Raw genomic sequence first — 9,589 nt, 5'->3', positions numbered from 1 at the left:
GAAACAGATCATACTGCAAGGACATCTTCATAATCTTGATACTAGCTTGGATCCATACATCTTGAGAAGCACTGCATCCCCATAACACATGGCTTGTAGATTCCCCTTCAAGTTGATAGATTGGGCATAAGTTGTTCTCTTTCAATTTTCTCTACTACAGGTTTGAAAAGGTAGGGATAGCCTCATTACAAGCCCTCCATTCTAACTGCATTAGGAACCGACAATTTCCACAAGGCTTTCCAGGTGTCACTTTGTGCATGGTCTTTCGAAGGCCCTGCCTCTTGGCATGCTAGTATCTCCCTGTGCAGATAGTAGGCACTTTTGACTGAAAATATTCCATTGTTGGTTCCTCCCCAAGTTAATCCTTCTTCTCTGTTGCCAAAACTGATAGGGATGGTTTTGATGAGCTCCACCTCCTTCAAGGAGAACATGTTGTTGAGTAAGGTATCATTCTATCTCTTTTGGACAGGATCCATTAGGTCTGCCACCCATTCCACATCAGTAACATTAGTGCTTCTGCTAACTGGTGTCAATGAGTATGGCTTAGGTAACCATCTATCCCCCTATATCTTCACTTTATGCCCATTCCCAATTCTCCATAATAGGCCCTCTTTAAGCAATTTCAATCCTGCCAACATGCTCCTCCAGACCAGGGATGGTCTACTCCCCACTTTAGCATCCACAAAATTCTTAGAAGGGAAATACTTCTGTTTAAGAACATGAGCAGAGAGGGAGTTTGGATTATTTAGGATATGCCACCCATGCTTAGCCAAGAGAGCAAGGTTGAAGCTACTAAAATTTTGAAAACCCAGTCCACCTTGGTCTTTCCCTTTATTCAAATTACTCCACTTAACCCACTGAATTTTGGAGTGACCCTCATTGAAGCGCCACCAAAACGTCTTCAACAATTGGTCCAACCTCTTTGTTATGGATTGAGGGAGTAAAACGAGGCCCATTGTATAAGTAGGGATGGCCTGCAAAACAGATTTGACCAAAACCTATTTGCCTGCTGCTGAAAGGCATATTGTCTTCCAGTCTGTGATCTTTGCCCAAGTCCTATCAATAAGATTGTGAAAGGCTCCAGTCTTGGCTCTACCAACTATGGCAAGGAGCCCCAAATATTTTTCAAAGGAGCCTGTAGACTTGACCCCAGCAATTCTCAGGATTGTTCTCTAGTTTTCCAGTGGTGTGTTTTTGTTGAAGAAGATAGAGGATTTTTTCCTTGGTTAGTACTTGTCCAGATGCACTTTCATAGATGCCAAGAATCCTCATCAAGTTGCACCATTCGAGTGAGTTTGATTAACCATGCTGTTATCATCAAAGAAGAGATGGCTAACTCTTTGGGGGCCTTTACCCATGGGGACACTAGAAATACTGCCAATGGATTCTGCCTTCTTCAACATATAGGATAAGGCCTCTCCACATAGGATAAAAAGGTAGGGGATAGGGGATCCCCTTGCCTTAAACCCCTAGTTAGTTTGAAAGGGACTTGAGGCTCACCATTAAGCAAAATGGAATAGGAAACTGAGGAGATACAATTCAGTACAAGGGAGATCCAAGTTTGATCAAAACCCAACCTGTTCATTACAGAAGTAAGGAAGCTCCACTCCACACGATCATAGGCCTTACTCATGTCTAACTTGAGAGCCATGAAACCTGTCTTGGCATGCATTCTTGTTGTCATGGAGTGAAATGTCTTATAGGCCACCAATATGTTATCAGTAATTTCTCTACCTGGTACACAAGCACTTTGGTTTAATGAACTAATGTCAGGTAAAACAAGCTTTAACCTATTCGAGGCCACTTTAGCTACAATCTTGTAAATTATATTACATAAGCTTATGGGTCTAAAATCATGGACCCTCTTTGGCTCTTTAACCTCAGGGATGGGGTAATGAAGCTTTCATTAACCCCCTCCAGAGAACCACCACAATTCAATACATTAAGAGCAAACCTGCACACTTCCTTGCCAAGAATGTCCCGATGAGATTGATAGAACAAGGTTGGGAAGCCATCAGCCCTGGTGAACCCATGCCTTTCATCTAAAACACAGTAGCTGTAACCTCCTCCTATGTAAATTTTTGTAGTAGCAGCTCATTCATCATAGGGGTAACCTTGGAAGGCAGACTCTTAAGGCATACTTCAATGTCAGATGGGTTAGAGCAGGTAAATAGATTAGAGAAGCAACTAGTAAGTAAAAACTTCACCAATCTGTTATTTCTCAGTGACTAGACTATTGTGATCCAACACCTGGGAAATTTTGTTAGTCTTCCTTCTGTGAGTGGCATGCAGGTGATAAAATTTAGTGTTTTTGTCCCCAATTTGTAGCCAGTGCTGCTTGGCCCTTCATTTCCATTTGAGATCATCCTCCACAAGAGCTATTTATATCTCTTTGTTAAACTGTTGGACTACCTCTACTTGGTCACCCTGGTCTGAGTCCTGCAGTTCACCAAATCTTTTCAATTTTTTCCTAATGTCATATGGAGCCCTCTTGTTCTTAGTCACATTCCACTTCTTTTGAGCAAGGCAACAGTTTTGTAGCCTCTTGTTCATACCAGCGGCACCTTCATACCCCATTCCCATAACATCCCAAGCCTCCTTAATAGTGGATGAGCATTCTTCCTTCAAGTTCCAAGCAACTTCAAATTTGAAAAGATGAGACTTTCCATGACTTTATTTGCCCTTATTGCCAGCTCAAATGAAGAGTGGAGAATGGTCAGATTTCATAGCAGGAAGCACTTGACCTTAACTAATAGTTTAAGAATGCTAACTGTCTGAGGGTTCACAAGTTCTCGACACTATCAACTAAGGCAAATCATGGTTGTTGGTGGTGCTACGTAGTAGCCACCACCAACTTTTCAGGTTGTATCTCATCACTAGTCACATTAGCTTTGAGTTTTTTTATTAGAATTCCCACTGGATTTTGATAACAGACCAGTTTGTACTTGTCTTTTGTTGCCACCATGGACCATAACTCCTGAGGGAGGATGAGAGACAATAGAAAGAGACCTGTCACGTGCCTTACTTTTTCATGAAGCTTTATGTCTAGTTTAAGCTAATTCCTTGATTTGCTGGTTGAAGAAGCTGTCTAGGGAATTGATTTGACCAGCAAGAGAGTTGCCAGAGGTAAGGGGTTCCACATTACTGTTTCTTTCCTGTTTGGAAGCTAACATAGTTGCCTTTTTGGTCTCAGGCCTTTTCTGATCCTCAGCTTTATGAATGAAGCCTTCCTGTTTTGGCAAAGGGGATGTTTGCTTTTGCTCATCTAAGGCCATTGCTATAGAGCTTTCTACTTGCGCCTCTGCCCTACCGTGCTACTCCAAGACACTTTGTAGTTTTTTGGCAAAAACTCCATAGGGTCACCTTCTCTGGAAGCATGTCTGGCATTTTGAGTTTCCATATTTGACTTCATCCCTAAGTTGCTTGCCTACTGGCCGTGTTGAGGTTGTTGGTTCATGTCACCACCGTATCTTTGAGTATCATGGCCGCTAACCTAGCGACCTTCGCTAGGTTAGCCCTAAGCCGAGGGTCATACTAGTTGACAACTTCCTTCATGTTATAGCGGTAATGTTTGTAATGTTTAATGGAACCACAGTCAAGACAGAAAGAAGTCTTTCATACTTGAATGGGATCCACCGTTGGGCTTTATTAACTGTTAAAAATCTTCCTCGGATCAAAGGTTTGGTGATGTCCACCTCCACTTTGGCTCTCAAGATACTCCCCCATCCATATCCCCCTTCATATGTCTCCACCTCAAGCACCTTCTCCATCCCCGAGAACAGCTTGACACCAACTTCCTAGGTCATGCACGCCATTGGCATATTATGAGCTTGAACCCATAAAATCTCCTTGGTAAAACTTATATCCTTCAATGGAACTTGCCCATTGACCTCCTTTAAGCATACCAACACCCTGTCAAAGGACCATGGCCTCCCATTCAAGACCTTTGCTTTATCACGTTCATGTTAAAACTCCACCAGCACCTTGTTATCTCCCACATCCTTGTACTAGATCCATCCTTCATGTCTCCAAATCTTAGACATGATTGTTCTGAAGGCCTGTCTATTTACCACCTTATCAGCATTGATTAGTAGTAGGAGGCATCATTTTCCTTTTTCAACTAGTTGTTCTAATACATCCTTCTCCACCTTCACTGAGTCAGCCTCCTAGTCTGTTAGAGAGAAGGCTTCCCAATGCTTGGGTAGTTCTTCCTCAATAAGTGCAGCTCTCTTCGGATCACGTCCAAGAGACTTCCCTTTGCAGTGCAAAGACTCACCTCACCTCATGCGAGAGAGGACCCCCATTTCAACAAAATTTGGATTTTTGTTAATCCGTAGAATCTACATCTTTGGCCTGTCAAATTCATGAAATGATGGGTCCCATGCCAAACTTTCTATTTGGATGAATTTTCTTACAACTTAAATGGTGAGACAAAAATTAAAATATAATTCTAATCTGCTGCTCCCACCTTATTCATAAAAGTTGGCTGCTTCAAGAGATTAGTTGCGTGCTTGAAGTGATGGATAAGAATCTAGGCATATATGATGGGCATTCTTACTAAGAGAATATACCACTCACAAACTTGATGATAGGGAAGTACCATAATCTGTAGACACAATTTAGGCATTTATTTACTATTTTCTCAAGGGAAGTCTATATATATACCTCAGAAAGTATTAGTGTTAGTTTTTTTTTTTTTTTTTTGGGTGGGGGAGAGAGATTTGATGCATCACAATCTGATAGATTTGATACTTTGTAGGATCTATTTCTGACACAAACAATTAGTTCTTATGAAAACTTAGAGAGAAGTACTGGTCAAGAAAGAGAATCTTCCAACTAAAAACAAGTATAAAATTAATTGCTATCCATCCCACCTACATATCATATCCAAAACCCCACCAAAAAAGAAAAATACAAAATCAATCTCCCATTCATGTTAAAAAACCACGCAGTATAAAAGGACATTCACTATCAAAGAACAATGGAGTATTTTTCTAGAACCAGTGTGATCAATGGAAGGAGAAGTTGTTTAATAAAATGGGCTCATAGCGAGAAATCAATCTCGTCCTCTGCCCCAAAACACATCCAATGTTTAATCTCATCATAGCATGCACATCCCAAAAAATATATTTGAAATGTACAGAAATAATATAGAGATCATTCCGAAAACAACAAAAGCAAATGGGAAGAAAATATTGAATATTCAAAACGAGGGCTTCAGTGTGTGTAACAAACAGTTGATGGGCACAAAAAAATACTCAAAATTCAAGCAAAAGTTAGCACAAAACAACCTCCATACGAAAAATCTGACAAACCACTAGTTAAGTGACTTAAGTCATGCCTAACCAACCAAAATCAGTGTATCGGGGAATCATAAAGTTTCCATAATTGTCATGCATTCTGTTCTGCTGGGTTGGGTATGTGTGATATTCAGCAGCCCATATCCTCCTACTTAAGGCTGGTGCATTATTCCCTAGCCAAGACATTTGTCCTTAATACTGCATACACTTTAGATGATGCACGCCATTCAATTGCCATTTCTTGCGTTCAGTACTCTTCCTATACTAATCTATCAAATCTAGTAAATTTTGAAGCATTAGCACTCCCAGAAAAATCCAAGGGTCTACTTGGACAAATAGAAGCCCAATGCAAGGCTTAAGAATATGTTATAACAGGCTTGAGAATAGCACATTGATCCTGAAGAAAGCAAACACTCGAGTTCACTAACATTTGATGCTGTCCTCTATCATTTCCATTAATAAAATTAGTAACGTCATGGATTCCAAATTACAATGCCGAAAATGAATCAGGCTAATAATCAGTATTCTGCAAAGACGTTGGATGGAATTGTCTTGTGGTTATGTACGTTGGGCCCTATTGATTATTGAATATGCTAATGGTGGATGGCATCTTGAAAGTAACAAAAACAAGAACTAACACAACCTATGACGACATTCAATGGCCATATAGCAAATATTAATAATAAAGAAATAGAAAACAATTATGAAAGCTGACAACATGCAGAGCATCAAGCTAGAGGACACTTCAGACAAATTGCTGGTTGAATTGGTCTCAGCCAACACCCTTTCTATCATACTTCGCATTAAACTAATTTCTTGAACGCGTCCTTCAACAGTAGTGTATGTCCATCACTAATTTCTTTAACGCGTCACTCTCCATTAGGAACTTTTCTTGCAGGTCCATCCCATGCAAGGCCTTCTCAATTAATGTTGCTCCAGGCTTGTATTCAAAGCAAACATATCTTCCTTCTATCCCTTTAAGTGATTCATCAAGAGCCGTTTTTATCCTTCACCAACCATCAACAAATGGCGGAAGGCAGTCTCTTCGTGTCGAGGATCACACTAACTACAACACTTGCATGTAGAAGAATGAGGCGAATAATCAGGAGAAGCTGTCAATCCTGGAGCCCAAAGTTTAGCTGTTTTTAAATTTGAAATTTGTAACTCATGGGCATAACTCACGGCATCTATTAAGCACAATTCAAGGCATCTGTTATGCATAAGTTTTCCTTTAAATAGTTTGTACATAATGAAAGTAAATACACAGAAGAAATACCTGTCAAACATTTTTCATTATTCTGTTCTGTTACATGGTATCAGACTAAACCAGTCGACTAACGTCTACGATGGCTTCTTCCAATTCTTCCTCTTCTTCTACTCTTCCCACCTTTATTACCCCGCCTGCTATCAATATGCACAAATTAACCAAAGATAACTACACTACATGGAAAGCTCAAATTGTCCCTTATCTTCTTGGCTTTGATTTATTTGGTTACGTTGATGGAACCATTCCCAAACCCTCTGCAACTCTTCCTAGCACCTCCTCCACCGATAACTTTGTTTCCTCTTCTCCAAATCCTGCGCATGCTCAGTGGATTCGTCAGGATGCTCTCATCCTAAGTGCTCTTATGTCCACACTCACCGAGCCCATTGTGGCTCAGATTTCATCTTAGCATACCTCCTATAATGTCTGGCATGCTCTTGCACAAACCTTTGCTTCTCAATCCAAAGCTCGTGCTGTCCATCTTCGATCTCAACTTTCCACTATACGCAAAGGTTCTCAAACAGCCACTGATTATTTCTTCACTGTAAAGAAGATCACTGATGAATTGGCAATTGCAGGCCAAACTTTGTCATGTGATGATGTGATCACATATATTCTTGCTGGCCTTGGCCACGACTATGACTCGTTGGTCACTACTGTCATTGCTAGAAAGGACTCTGTCACATTAGAGGAACTCTATTCCTTATTGTTAACAACTGAGTCTCGGCTTGCTGCAAATAACTCTGCATCTCTTATTTTCAATGGTTCTGCTAATCTATCTACTCGCGCAAACGTCTTATACACCTCGCGGTCGTGGAGGCTTTCGAGGGCGGGGGCGTAGTACCTATCGTGGTGGATCTCCTAACTCCACCTCTTCTCACGTCAATAAAGGGCAGTTTAATCGGGAGACCACTCATTGTCAATTGTGTGACAAACCAGGACACTGCCAAGAAGTGTTATCATAGGTTCGATATTACCTATACTGATCAACCTGCTAATAGACAAATGCAGGCTATGGTTGCAGCCAACAATCAATCTGCGGTTCATGATTGGCATCCAGATACGGGTGCCACACATCATCTCACAAATGAGATGACCAACCTGACCCTACGCAATGATGATTATGATGGCACAGAACAAATACAAGTTGGTAATGGTGCAGGTTTGAGAATTACTAAAACTGGTTCTTCTACTCTCTCCACTAATTCTAAATCTTTTCTACTACAACAAATTCTTCTTGTTCCTGAAATTCAAAAAAACCTACTATCTGTCCATCAATTCTGTAATGATAACAATGTTTATTTTGAGTTTCACGAGAATTTTTTTCTTATCAAGGATTACTCGGGGAACATCCTTCACCACTGCCTGCTTAAAAATGGTCTCTACTCCTTCTCTGCTTGCACAAATCCTGAACCATATCATGCTTTCTCTGCTGTCCACCTACCACTCAGTCTATGGCATAAATGGTTGGGTCATGCTTCGATCCCTGTAGTTCTACGAGCTGTTTCTAAGTCTTCAATTCCTGTTGAAGCAAATAAAAAACACTCTGTATGTTCTGATTGTCAATCAGCAAAAAGTTGTAACTTGCCATTTATGACAAGTCATTTAAAATCTAACTTTCCTTTGGATTTAATCTATTCAGATGTATGGGGACCAGCTTCTACTGTCTCTACTACTGGTGCCTGCTACTACGTCAGTTTTCTTGATGATTGTACTCAGTTCTTGTGGCTTTTTCCAATAAAACTAAAATCAGATGTTGAAAACATTTTTTTACAATTCAAAGCTTATGTTGAGCGACACTTTGCCACTAAAATTAAGTCCATTCAATCATATTGGGGAGGGGAATATCGAAGAATTTCAAACTTTTTCAAACAAGTTGGTATTCACCATCGAATTGCATGCCCACATACACACCAACAAATGGGTGCCATAGAACGCATGCATAGACAAATAGTTGAAGTTGGTTTAACTCTTCTATCCCACTCTAAACTACCTCAAATTTTCTGGGAAGACGCCTTTATTACTGCTACTTATTTAATAAATAGGCTTCCCACACCGATTTTACAAAACAAATCCCCCTATGAGGTTGTCTACAAACGAAAACCAGATTATCATTTTCTCAAAACATTTGGTTGTGCTTGCTGGCCTCACTTACACCCATTTAACAAGCATAAACTGGATTTTCGATCGAAAACATGCATTTTTCTCGGTTATAGTTTAAACCATCATGGATACAGGTGTTTAGATGCTTCAACAGGAAAAGTCTATGTTTCTCGCCATGTCATTTTTGATGAAAACAGCTTTCCATATCAATCACCACAACCACCTTCTCCTCCACCAAATATGTCATCTACCACCTCTCTTCAAATTCTGCAAATCTGTCCAAATGAAGAACCTGTTCAAGTATCTCATCCTGTTACTAATGTTAACTCACCTGTTTCTTTGTCTCAAGCTCATCATTATGTAGGAACAGGAAGTGAACTTCCCACTTTGGCAGCCATATATGATTTGCACATTGATAGTTCAGCTGAACTACCTGCTCAACAAGAACCTCCTGTTTCAACAAATTGCCACAGCATGGTCACTCGATCTAAAAATGGCATTCAGCGTCCTAAGAGGCCTCTTGATGGTTCCATTCGATACCCCCTTCCGCGTGCTCTCCTTGCTGCAGCTAAAGCTCTTCAAAATGAACCAACTTGCTACACTGAAGCTTCTAAACATAGTGAATGGAGGACTGCTATGGATGCTGAATTTGATGCTCTTCTGCGAAATGGGACTTGGACTCTAGTTCCACCAACATCCAATATCAATGTTATTGGCTGTAAGTGGGTCTACTGCATCAAGAGACGAGCTGACGGCACTGTTGAATGCTATAAAGCAAGGCTGGTAGCCAAGGGCTTTCACCAGCAGCAAGGGCTTGATTTTATGGAAACTTATAGCCCGGTTATTAAACCAGCAACAGTTCGAATGGTACTCACCATCACTGTCTTTTATAACTGGCCAATGCATCAAATTGATGTGCAAA

General features: G+C 40.5%; 1 non-coding gene across 1 annotated transcript; it reads right to left on the bottom strand.

Annotated features, from left to right (window-relative positions):
- Window positions 1-5,004: 5,004 nt before the first annotated feature.
- LOC118344638 lies at window positions 5,005-5,111 on the bottom strand. The gene has a single exon (XR_004798417.1). It is a non-coding gene; the product is annotated as a small nucleolar RNA Z152/R70/R12 (small nucleolar RNA).
- Window positions 5,112-9,589: the final 4,478 nt, after the last annotated feature.

Source organism: Juglans regia, chromosome 14, assembly GCF_001411555.2.
Source record: "Juglans regia cultivar Chandler chromosome 14, Walnut 2.0, whole genome shotgun sequence".
NCBI lineage: Eukaryota > Viridiplantae > Streptophyta > Magnoliopsida > Fagales > Juglandaceae > Juglans > Juglans regia.
The sequence above is the reverse complement of the archived record's forward strand: the minus strand, read 5'-3'. Positions and strand labels throughout refer to the sequence as shown.